The sequence below is a fragment of the Astyanax mexicanus genome, chromosome 8, assembly GCF_023375975.1.
Source record: "Astyanax mexicanus isolate ESR-SI-001 chromosome 8, AstMex3_surface, whole genome shotgun sequence".
Classification (NCBI taxonomy): Eukaryota; Metazoa; Chordata; class Actinopteri; order Characiformes; family Acestrorhamphidae; genus Astyanax; species Astyanax mexicanus.
Window position 1 is genome coordinate 41089744 of NC_064415.1, and position 12489 is coordinate 41102232.

The 12489-nt window shown below is 38.4% G+C and overlaps 1 protein-coding gene across 1 annotated transcript in view; it reads left to right on the forward strand.

The window, feature by feature from the left end:
• The window catches only part of yes1 (YES proto-oncogene 1, Src family tyrosine kinase), a 79842-nt gene that overhangs the window by 1720 nt on the left and 65633 nt on the right, over positions 1-12489 (forward strand). The gene's annotated exons all lie outside the window — the stretch shown is intronic.

A 12489-nucleotide genomic window follows, 5' to 3' on the forward strand; every position in this document is an offset into this window, starting at 1 on the left:
TCAGTGCTAAACATGTTAACAATTGGCCTTTATCAGATTTTCTAGACTTCACGCTTTACTTGGCTAGCTGGCCATGCTATGCTGGCCATACATGCTGTTAGCTACTGGCTAGCTAGCTAGCTAGCTTGCCTATGTTGGGTAAGCTAAAAAGACTACTCAACAACTGTCACCAAACCAGGTGTACAACTACAAAACGTCCACACATCCACACATTCATTCAATGTAAACACAGTTTGTAGGTGTTAGCTAAAATATTTACCAGTAAAGAGTACTGTGAGTATGAGGTGATTGCTAGTCATGGCATTTAGCCATAATACAGGTTGTTCTCCTCTGATACTAATACTGTTAAAATATGAGTAGCGGTGATGTAACTGGACAATAATTTAGTTTAAATATATATTGGGATAGAACATTCAAAAAGGCCTGGGGAAGACAATTGAGGGTCAATGTAACATTATTGCAAAATTATATATATATAAAAAAAAGAAACATTTTGTAAAAAAAAAAAAAGAAAAAAACTGATGGTATAATCTAACAAGCTGTTGTAACAAGACTGACTCAGCACACTGCACTAGATTATATTGTTTGAAATGCTGAAATAAAGTTGTTAGACCTTTGCATTTAATTGTAATGGTTTTAAGGTGTAATTTCACTAGATCATACTCTGCTAGGTGTCATGGTTCCGGTAAGCAAACAAGTTTCACATAAACGACGACGATGTTACTTTACAGAATCGTTACGTTACAGAATCGTCATAGTTTTTGTTTTGTTTATAAATCTTGAAAAAACAGTTGGATATGTAATATATCAATGTTTAGAATGTATTGTCCAGTCCTGCAACACACTATCATCCTACAGGAAGAAATACATCTAACATCACATCACACACAAGTTTGTTCTATTTTTAGACATGTTATGGATCTGATAATAGGTACTGATGTTGGGCTGATATCAGCAAAAACGTTTGGATTTGAACGGGGAGGGGAGAAATTAGCAAATACGATCTTTTAATAGATCTCAAAGTCATTAACATGAACTATGTTGTCCTGTTGCCTGTGTTTTTCCTTCAGTTTGGTTGGTTTCATTAAAACAAATCCTAGTTTAGTTCATTAGAACAAGTGTGAACTCCAACAAGTTTTTTGGATAAGATTTACTGTTCTTATTTTCTGTCCAATATCAAATTCAGTATTTTCTTGTGTTGTCCTGATCGAGAGCCACCCAAACTACTATTCAATCTCTCTTGATTCCAGTCATGTTCCAACCAATTGAGTTTGGTTAAGTCAGAGATTTCACACATTGTATCCATTTTCTTCATTCTATACACACTCACACTCTGTCTGACTTACATTCTTCCCCATACCCCACTGTTTTCCCTGTCATCTGAGCAGCCAAACACTTGTGGCTCACAACAGTCTCCCAGACAACACTTCTTGTACTTGACTGTACATCAAGTATTCAAATTTTTCTCTCTTTTCAAAACAAAGCTGTTTGTGTATTCTAGGGTGCACAAGAGCCAGCGTAATCCCCCTGCGATAATCCTATGAGAACAACCTCACCCCCATTGGGCTCAGTGTCATTTCAATTCCAGTGCAGAGATCAGTTTCCTCTCTTCCCCATTGATTTTTTTTTGTCTTTCACACAGTTCCTGGTCACTGAAATGTGTTCCACAGTTGAGATGTTTCTTCAGTTTGCCAACAAAGATGACCTGTGACTGCACAGTAGCAGGTGCAAACAGCTAAAGCTAGAAAGGTTGAGTATGACAATGTCTCAGAGTAGGCTAGACAGGGACATGAAATGGACCTGTGGAGCTTGTGTTAGGCGAGCTCTTTGGTAAACAGATCTGACAACCCAACTTTAAATCTAATGAGCCGTGAACAGGAGAATGGTACAAACGACGACAGGCAAAGAATAAAAACAAAGGCCTTCCAAAGGTTGGAGCCTCCCTGCTTTTGGTTTTGTGTTCTCTCCTCAGGCACTTTCTCCTTGTCTTTGAACCTGCCTGACAAGCTCATGAGCTGTACCCATCTGTGAGCTTCAGTTAATAAGAACTGGAGCAGCTACTGAGTAATGGGATAATTAATCAACCTCATTAGTGAAGGAACCCAAATGCCCTCCATTGCAAAAAAAAAAAAAAAAGTACAGCAAATTTGAAAGGCTGCTGTAGAGGGTCTAGTGAGGCTAGTGAGGGTCATGAGCAGTACTTCACTCAGCCTTGGAGGTCAATTTTGATGTAGTTTTCTGTTTTTTTTTTCCCCCCTCTGGTGTGGCCTTCTGCTTTGGAAATGCAGAATCCCTTCAAAAGAGGTCAGAACAGACTCTGTCTTCGCTGGTCTTTGAGATGGACGGTAATTTTTAGGTCCAAGCAGAGACAGCCTGGACAAGATTTGGACTTCAAGAGTTTGTCCTTTATTTGATATCTTCTGAGAGCTTAGCAGATAAAAGCTTTCTCTATGAACCCTTGTTTTAGAGGCTTAAGACTTGGGTGGACAGTGCCTATTGACTGGTGTCTTTGACTGTTATGGTTTACACTCTAATTTTTAGGGCCAGTTTCTCAGACAGCCTAGTTTCTTAAGTTTCTTAAGCCTAGTTTCTTAAGCCTAGTCTGGGACTTCACAGCATTGTGAATGTAGACTGACCCAAAAATGCAGATTATGTGGCCCAAGTTGTCAGTGAGCTTGAACTTTTGAAGCCTGTTAAACAAATTACCAGGGCTAAATGCTCGTACATTCACAAGAATCTTCCATTTAATAACAACTTTTTTTACCCTTCTTTGGTTGGAGGCTGAATTAACTGTATCAAGACAGATGTTGTAGGAATATGTGAACTGCAGTGTGTCTGCAATGATGGCTAATGTGATTACAAGTGACAGCATCTTAGCATTTCGTTTAGCTCTGCAACTATGATGACTGAAATTTTAGCACATTGCTTTGCTGCCAGGGGCAGTGCTGACGATAAAAATAGAATTATCACCTTAATTTAGATAAAAGAACCCACTCAGTTGTCCTTTATAAGATTTTGAGGAGAATGTAAGGTTCCGTCGAGCTTGTTGTAGGTTTCTAGAAATAAATAGAGTTGTTTGAGCCAGATCCACTGCCTGGTTCCAGGTTCTGATAATCCAGGGTTCAGACTAAAGTTGTTAGCTGCCTAAGCAAGATATCCTGCTTGAAACGAGCCCTTGGTATAAAACCTGTTGACTTAAACTGAATGTTCTTGAACAAAGAAATCCTGCTCAAGCCCAACCGTGCTATACCTTTAGGGCCAGACATGGATACTGGACACCCTTGGACAAGCCATCATGTTGGCTACTTTTGCCAGATTGAGCACTTGTCATTGTAATCTATTCTTTTGCCTATGAATCACGCTCTCAAAGACATGATGAATTGATCATGTTGCCAGTAAATATGTCTGTGGGAATAACACCAGGCACTTAGTAATACTCTAAGAAGAAGGTACTCCCAAACCACTTCTCTTTCCTTCATTTTTTCGCTTTGTTTTCTCTTTTCCACGTTCTGTCTTCTCCCTCACTCCCTCGATCCAGTCTTTGACAGGCACAGCAGGTGGCTTTTGTGGTATGAATGGACTCGGAAGGAAGTTGGCGCCCCAGCCCCCCACGGCTTGGCTCTGATTGGCAGCAGCGGCAGGATGCCATGGCGATTAGACCACTCTGCAGTGCTGTAAGCATGCCAATGCTATTGCAGAGTTACACTTAAAGCACTGCAGCCAGTCACAGCCCAGCTCTCTATTTACAAACACAGCGTTCTCAGCGCATCTCCTCCACCTCAGATGAACCTGACTCGGCTGTGTGTCAAACGTGAAATATACTGAGCTAGCAGTGATTCAGTTTATGTTGCTGGGTGATTCAGCTTTGCGCTCAGTTCCCAGAAGCAAAGTGCTTCCGTCTTTCTAGAGTGGCAGGGCAGTATACTGTGTAATTATTTTATTGTCTTGCTTCATGATAAAACCGATAATATTTCTACAGTTGTATATTTTAAGATACTGACAGCATAATGAAGCTAACAAGGCCTGTGCATGTAGATCTGTTATTTTGCTCACCAAAAAGCAAGAGAACAGAAAAGGTTCTTGCCCACTGTTTGCAAGTTTTTGCCTGTTTACTTTTTTCTGCACAAGTGTCAAACTTGTATACAACATTGGCGATTTTCTTATCAGTTGGCACAGGTAGCTTGTAGCTGGAAACAACTGTCCCTAAGAGTGGTCCCATCATGACATCCCATTTTCAACAGTTACTTTTGACATTTTAAAAAGCCACATCCAAGGTTTGCCTGTCAATGGCTCTTCACTGCTTTTCCAAAACTGTCTGGTGTGTTTGCATCCCCAGGTCTTTAGTGGCCGTAATCAGGGTGGCATAGAGATTTCAACCATTGTTTTTTTTAACAAGCTACCATATGAAAAAAAATAGCTGTCTAAGCCTTTTTTTTTTTTGTTGAATGCTTTAGTTCAGTCATATTTAGTAGATCTCAAATGAACACTATACAGCAGTTTCTGTTGCTTTGTAAAATAGCTGTGACTGAGGCTGGAACAGGAACCTGGTCACCTAAGTTTTAAATTTTTGGCGCTGTTAACATTTTAAAGTAAGCTCGGTAAACAAGTCTACTACAGTAAAGCACAATACTTTTAGGTCATTGTGCCATTCACACTACAGGGCTTGTTGTTCTGTAATAGTGAGTCTTTCAGTTGTCTCTTTCACACTACGTGACAGATTAGTGACAGAAATGGGTTGCAGACTCTGGCATCTCCCTTTCCCCCAAAACAATTTTAAAAATGAAAAGACTTGAGAGCTAAACGCAAGAGCTAGTGATGCAACCCATTAGATTGGTAGGGAACATGGTTCTATCTACACAATCCAATTGGCTGTAGCTTGACTCAGTTGCAGACTAGTCTAGAGATTTAACCTGCTAGATGTTTGCTAGGTTTTTTGTTGTCTCGTCGATGATTGGACTTCATTATTGGATGCGTGCCGAGTCAAAGTTCTTTAATGGCAGCCTACAAGAGACAGTCGGCAACTGGAAAACAGTTCAAAAATCTAGTCATTAAGTGAGCCACTGCTTTTCCTTACTATTTAAGTGTCCAAAGTGGGTTATGTTAGATTTCCATGGGAGCTATGTCATTTAGTGTTTATGAGAGCTTGTAGCTACTTGTTAAGGATTGTGCCAAATGCTTAAATTAACATTCACTTGCGTGGTTAATCAGTCTCCAGTACTGGTTTTGACTCTGTATGACATGTTTTGACATGACATGTCCTTTTCACACCGTGTACAAAGACCATATATGATCCTGCTTGAGGTTAAAAAGGTTTGACAGAAGTGTGTCAGGATTTAGGTATGCGACTTGATTAGTGCTGAATTGTGGCAGGAAGTTACTCATTAGTAAAGATAGTCTCATGGCTCTAGTGCAACTCTAGACACCCAGCACGATTGACTACATTTCCTGTATTTTTTATTTATTTATGTATTTTTGCCCAAACTAATCGCTTTAACTATGAAAAGCTTCCCAGGTGAAAAGAGCACATGGTGCACGTGTGGCTGGCAGCAGGGCTGTAGGGGGATTAAGCCCTTGTCTCTGGTTGTTATGTAACAGAACGGTGTCGCCCAGCTCTGTCTGGTCTGGGAGACCTGCGGAATTAAACGTGGGATCTAATCAAGCTGTCATTTTGATGAAGCCTCACCTGGCTGCTCATCCAGGAAGAAAGCTCCCAGACCTCCTCCCCTTGTTCCTGGGCTCATACTTGTCTGGTGGGATTATGAGTTTAAAGGCATTCAGGCAATTCTGCTCGTCTTGTGGGTTTTTACCTTTAAAATTAAACTGAGTTTGTGAACCCACTGATACATACAAATACTCCCAAGTTGGTCCTTCCTGGCTGGACTGTACAAGGTCTGCACGTTCAGGACTTTAATCTTTCCTGGCTTGAGTTATAGTCCTGGCACAGGGAACTGTCTCTCATGTCATGTGGCATTCAGTGCCCTGGATGTTCATTCAGGTCTCAGGTCTGTGTGAGTGCATGAGAGAGCAGCGCACTGTCAAGAACTTCAATAATCCCATATAGGGATTAAGCCTAGTGCTGAACCTCACAGAAGTTTGAATGGAGATTTTCCAATAGGAAAATGTGGTCTAGGCATCTAGGCTTGCACACTGTTTAGGAAACCAGCTCATAAAGTTAGAGGAGTAGTAATTATTGTTTAGCTTGGTAGAGTTTATGAAAAACTCACTCTTGATATATTGTAATATAAAATGTTCATTTTGCTGCAAATTTTGTCATTTTACACATGGTCACTTTGTGATTTAGTATCCTGATAATTCTCCTATTAAAAAAGCTTTGAAAATTGTTCAGCAAATTCATCTAGCAGTTACATTTTTCTACTACAGAGATGAAACTTTGCAAAGTCTTAGAAATATAGAATAATAATAAAGTGTATGTTGTGACATATATTTTGTTTATCAATACAATAATTTTGTAAGAATTAGTGACTTTACAATGTCAATGCTTACAGTGGAGCAGAGGTTAAAAGTCAAGTCTATTTAGTCCTGGGAATGCATGCACCAAAGAAATATTACATGTGCAAGTTAAAAGAAAATGCAGTTACAAAACACATTTTTGATCACTAATGTTTTCACAAGGATTTTTTCAGTATTTAGCCCTATATGTTGCATATTTTTTTCTTGAGTCCTGTCACAATACATTACATTGTTAATTCATCCTTACAACATTTGTATATGACCACATTCGAAATATTAGCTGATCTCAGTGTTTCCCATTGTCCCATTTACTTAGCAAGAAAAAAACATTAATGTAAATGAATCAGCATGTTGACCTTGTACAAAAGCAGTGGTTTTGCAATTCTAGGAATGCACAATCGATCGACATTTTATCGGTGTCATTCGTATTTATTTATTTATTTATTTTTTTTTGGAATATAAGCCAAGTAATTGAAATAGATACTTTCATGCCATTTTTTTAGTTTCTGTACGTCGTAAATGTGTAAATCGGCATTGGCAGATGTGTACGTGTTCTATCCATATTGACATTGGCCCAGAATTTACTTATTGGTGCATTTGTATGAATTCAGTGACAGGTTCTTAAAAACTGCTGCTTAAATACTTTTTCATGATTTTTAAGTGTTTTTTTTTTTTTTTTTCTTCTTCCTTCTTCCGTTCTTTGATGCACATCTCAGGCACTGATGATTATCGTTAAGACATTATTGTACTATCACTAGGATCCCTAGAATCCAGACACCACAAAACTGCTGCTTTTGTACAAGGTCGACATACTGACTTATTCACGTTAATAGGCTGTCCTTACTTAAGTAAATGGGAACAATGGGAAATGCTGAGGTCAGCAAATATTTTTTAAGGATGAATCGATAATATAATTATTACAACAAGATTCAAGAGAAATTGTTACATATAAGGCTCAGTTTTAAAAAGATCCTGTTGAAAAGTGTTCAAAAATACGTTTTAATTGTAGTTTTGTAATGGTCTGTTCTTTAAAGGAGAGCTTATTAACCTCTTAACAGGCCAGGATTTTTGTCAATTTTCTGCCTGACCTTACACCCCTAAATCTTGAGGATTTCTATTTAAGCATTACATAAAAAGCTTAACTAGCGCTTGATAGGTAACATTAGTGAAACAAATAATTGTAATTGTAATAGAACCTATCGAAAAATAATCAAGTAAATCAGCAACTGTCAAAGGATAATGAATAAAATCATAAAATTGTCTCTTTCCTGAACTTCATTTTGAAATCAGTACAAATCCTGAATACAAATCAAACAGTTCATGGCCTCCAAACCTTTTAGTTACGTTAAATTTGTCTAGTTTTTACGTCTATTTTTAAACATGCAGAAGTTGGGTTGATTCCTGTTACTAATCTGGAATTATTAAGTGGAGTAGACTGGAGAGTGAACAGGCAACTTCTCAATTGTCCTGTAGGAGTTTTCAAACCCCTCATATTTTCAGAATGTAAATAACTTATTTTATTGCAGCGAATAAGGTTTTTTTTTGTATCACATACACATGACCCGCCCATATACGGGTCAAGACATGTTAATAAGTTAAGATATATTGTCGTTGCTATAAGAAAATGTGTTGCCATCTAAACATAGTTTGATATATTGCCCACCTCTTGTGACTGTGACATAATGCCACGATTCTATGAAACGATAATCCTTGACCTGGTTATCAACCCTTAACACACCTCACTTTAGTGATTCACTGGATCATTTCCTGAAGGATCGCTCACGATGGAACTGAGAGCAGGGGTGTGGGAGCACATGTGCATTAGCTCCATTGTCTCGGGCCTGTTCTGTAATGAAGCTTCCGAGCACTGAGGCTCTGTACGGTCTTGCAGAACCGTGCGGCATTAGTCACTCTGCACTCATTAAAGCAAATGGCTCCGCCGTCCCTAATAAAGCATGTCATATTATCTCATCAACAGCGAGCAGATAATCCCGCCACTGTCAGAGTTAATTTTTAACTTTCCTACTGAGCCGTCTTGGAGAAGCGTACTTCATTAGAATGGGAGTCAAGTCAACCCTGTGTAAAGTGATTTACCCAAGGCGGTGGGAGTGTCATTAGTTGTGTGGCGTTGACATCACTGATAAGCAGGGAAGGCCTGAATGGCTTCAGTACTCACACACACACACACACACCCTGCTGGCCTTTCTTTTGTAGCTGCTGCTGAAGCGTCCCTCCCTCCTCACCATGTGTTCTGGGGTTAGCTGACCCACCGGCAGGATTAAACAGAGTTCATTCATCTTCAGACGGCCTTCTAGATGCAAATTAGAGACAAGAATTGGACCATTACACTGTTAATGGAGATTCCTTTGCTTCCTTTTACAGAAGTTTTAGTCTAGGGCTCCCTGGGAAATCACCTCCCATTGCTTTCAGAAATTGCTGCATGTTAATGCTTTGTTCAAACAGCAAAACGAAGGGTTAATTTTCGTGTTTTAAAGCTGCAGTTTTAAGATGTTAGAATTTAACCTTCGAATAAAAAAAAGCCATTCATTTTTTTTTTATTATAGTCATGGGTGTTTTAAGTAGTGTATTGATAGCATAATTACTTTAACAGACATCCCAAGTTGAAAAAGTTGATTTCAGGGAGGTTACCCTACCACCCCCATACGACCCCCCCCCCCCCCCACCACACCCCCCCACTCCCCCGCCAAAAAAAAAAAAAATGGAACACACACCAGAGGTGAAATTAGTTTTATCTTTTTCCTTTTTGGAAGGCCCTGCCTCTGCTTTCCTTTTTTTTTGGGGGGGGGGGGAACAAACAAAAATTGAATATCACAAAAAATTGCACAACATCAAAAACATTTCATATCATATTACAATAATTAATATTGCCTCCGCCATGATCTGCTTTCTCTCACTCACTGAAGAAATCACGTCCGGGAGGGGGGAAAAAACACTGCACGCCCACACTAAAAACTGATTGGCTGTCTCACAGACTCTTTGCAGAGAACAGGCCAATCAGAACCCTCTCTGTTTTCTCTCTCTCCTTCCCACACGCGATTAGAGAAAAAAAGTCAGTCGCCTGTGCGCGCGTTTGGGGCACTCGTTCTGAATTCCGGGAGATTATATGTGACTCGCGGGCATCCGGGAGCCACTACTGAAATGCGGGAGACTCACGCAGCTTCAGGGAGACCTGGTTTGTCTGCTTTAATGCATAGATTCATGCAAGTGTTGCATTAACCACAGTATATTTAAGGATTAGGGATGTGCCATATTGTATAGTATGTTTTAAAATATTCTACTCTTATAGTATTGTGGTTTTAGTGCGGTATTATTTTTATTTACATTGGTTTACATTTTTACTTAAAATCTGCATCTATTGTGTAAACAAGTTACATAGTTATAGATACATAGTTTTTGTTTGTTTCTACTGAATATTTGAAAAAGTTTTGAACTGAATGTTGAATACATACCGTATTGTTCGCACTATAAGGCACACCAGATTATAAGGCTCACTGTCGATGAACGTCTGTCTATTTTCTGGTCTATTCCTCAGTGTAACACCCAGGGCAATATTAGCTAGTATGGCCCGGTAAGACAGGGCAATATTAGGTAGTGATTTGTCCCACGTAGCTTGTTTCAATGTGGTAAACACGCAGACTATAGTCCGATATACTCGCCTCTGAACGGCGAAAGAGCTAGCGCTTAGCATGGTTAGTGGCTAATCCTAATGCTGCTTTAGCAGTGTTAGCCAGGGTTAGCACCAGGCTACAGTCCGATAATACTCACCTCTGAATGGCGAAAGAGCTAGCACTTAGCGTGGTTAGCAGCTAATTCTAATGTTGCTCCAGCAGTGCTAGCTGGGGTTAGCAGCAGGCAACAGGACAATAATACTCGCCTCTGAATGGTGAAAAGCTAGCGCTTAGCACAGTTAGCAGCTGCTGCTAAACTGAAACTCCTGTATAACACTGTACTTCAGTGGCTGTACTGGTAAAATTTAGTTGTTAGTTGTGAAACTAACATTTTAATTTGTTTTGTTGTAGATTTCTTGAAATTAATCTGTCTTGGTATTTGTAATCTTGCGATTTCAAGAATTCATCCACGTTAAGTGATCTGTACGGATTATTCCAGATTATCAGACAATCGCACTGAAAGACAATCAGCTAATAGTATCGGCCCTAAAAACACTGATTCTCCTATCTCTACAATTGCTTATGCTAAAAGTATTGATTATAAAAATATGTTCAATCTAAATTTGAGTTTGTAAGGGCTGCGCATTTGGTTTACACTCAACTTGGTCTTTGTCTTATAAACGCACAGACACAGCAGATTTTATATTTTCTCATCAGATATCAGCACAATCTATGTTTAAATGTCTTCTGGCCATATAAAGGGCATTTTAAATCAAACCTTGTTCAGCTGTTTCCTTTGGTTTGAAGAGATAGATCACACGCCAATAATCACACCCTTTTTATTTCACTTTTCTGGTGTTAAAATATTGTGCTTTAAAATATTTGCAGAAAATCTGATAAATGTTGCTGCAAAAATCCACATTTTTTGTCTGATATACTCAGCCACTTGTAAGCTTTTGTAGGGGCCTCAGTTATAAGTGCCTGATTGCTGGGTATTCAGTCTATTGTATTGTGTTTTTTTTTTATACTGCTGCACAATGTGAATAATGTCTGTCACTCTTAAGAAATCTGATGGTGCAGTGCAGGTGTAGAAGTGAAAGGTTTGAATGTAAATTGGGCTCAAAAAATAAAAGAATTGAATCTGGATTAGGCATAAAATCGTAAATATTTCACTCAATTAAAATGCCTGTTTGATTGGTTCAACTGCAATACTGAATGATCCATTGTATTTAATAGGGGTGAGCGATATGGCCCTAAAATAATATCAGGATATTTCATGGTGTTTTCGCGATAGCAAGACTCTTGGTTATATGACACAACAACTGAATAAAAAAAAAAGTATTTCACGAATATATTACTGCAACAAAATAAAAATAAAAATGTATTATTATTATTATTATTATTATGGCACACTTCTAACAATCATTATATCAGATTTGTAACAGAAAGCAATGATCCAGAATCTCATAATACTAAAAGTGCACTCCAAATATCTCCATATATCTAGGATTAAAGTCAAATAAAATATATATAGTTGATATATAATGGGAAATGAGAACAGTGTGAATTGTTCTTTTTCTTTGCTTAAAAACAGCAAAAACAAAAATAGTACCCTGATATGATAACTAGGGGTGGGTGACAACACAATATTTCAATATTTTCGTAGCGTCACCTGGAATAGTTTTCTTTCTTTTTTTTTTTTTTTGCGAATAACAATTTATTGGATTCACAATAATTACAACAATCACACACCAATACATACACATTCACTACTCACAAACATGTCCATATACAAAAACACAAAACTGGAGGAAAACAAAAAGACCCATCCCTTATCCCTCTTTTCAAATGTGATCCTTCACAAACCAAATAGCATCTGTCCAGTTACTAACAGTCCTTGAAGTAGCCTTACGAAGTTTGGCTGTAGACCGCTCCAGAATTAAAATGTCCAGGAAATACTGTAACCAAATATTCCTCAGCTGAATATTAGGCTCATAATATTGCTTTAAAATAGCCTTTATCGCAGCTGTTGAGCCTGCCATCAGAATCTTCATTTGTATTAGCTTCAAATCAAATCCAGAATCATCACATAATAACAAAAGAGCTGGACATAATCGTAGTTTGATATCTAACAGTTCAGAAATAAACTCCTTCACAAAAGTCCAAAATCTTACAACAACTGGACATACATGAAAAAAAGTACCAAGGAGTGAAAGACCACATCTATTACAGTTTTTATCAACACTGAGTTTCATCTGAAAAGCACGAAGAGGAGTCATGTAAAACTTATGAATAATCTTATAATGAATTAATTGATGACCTAAATTTTTTGATGACATGAATACGTTATTCCAGACCACGTCCCAATTCACACTGACACCGTAAGCTC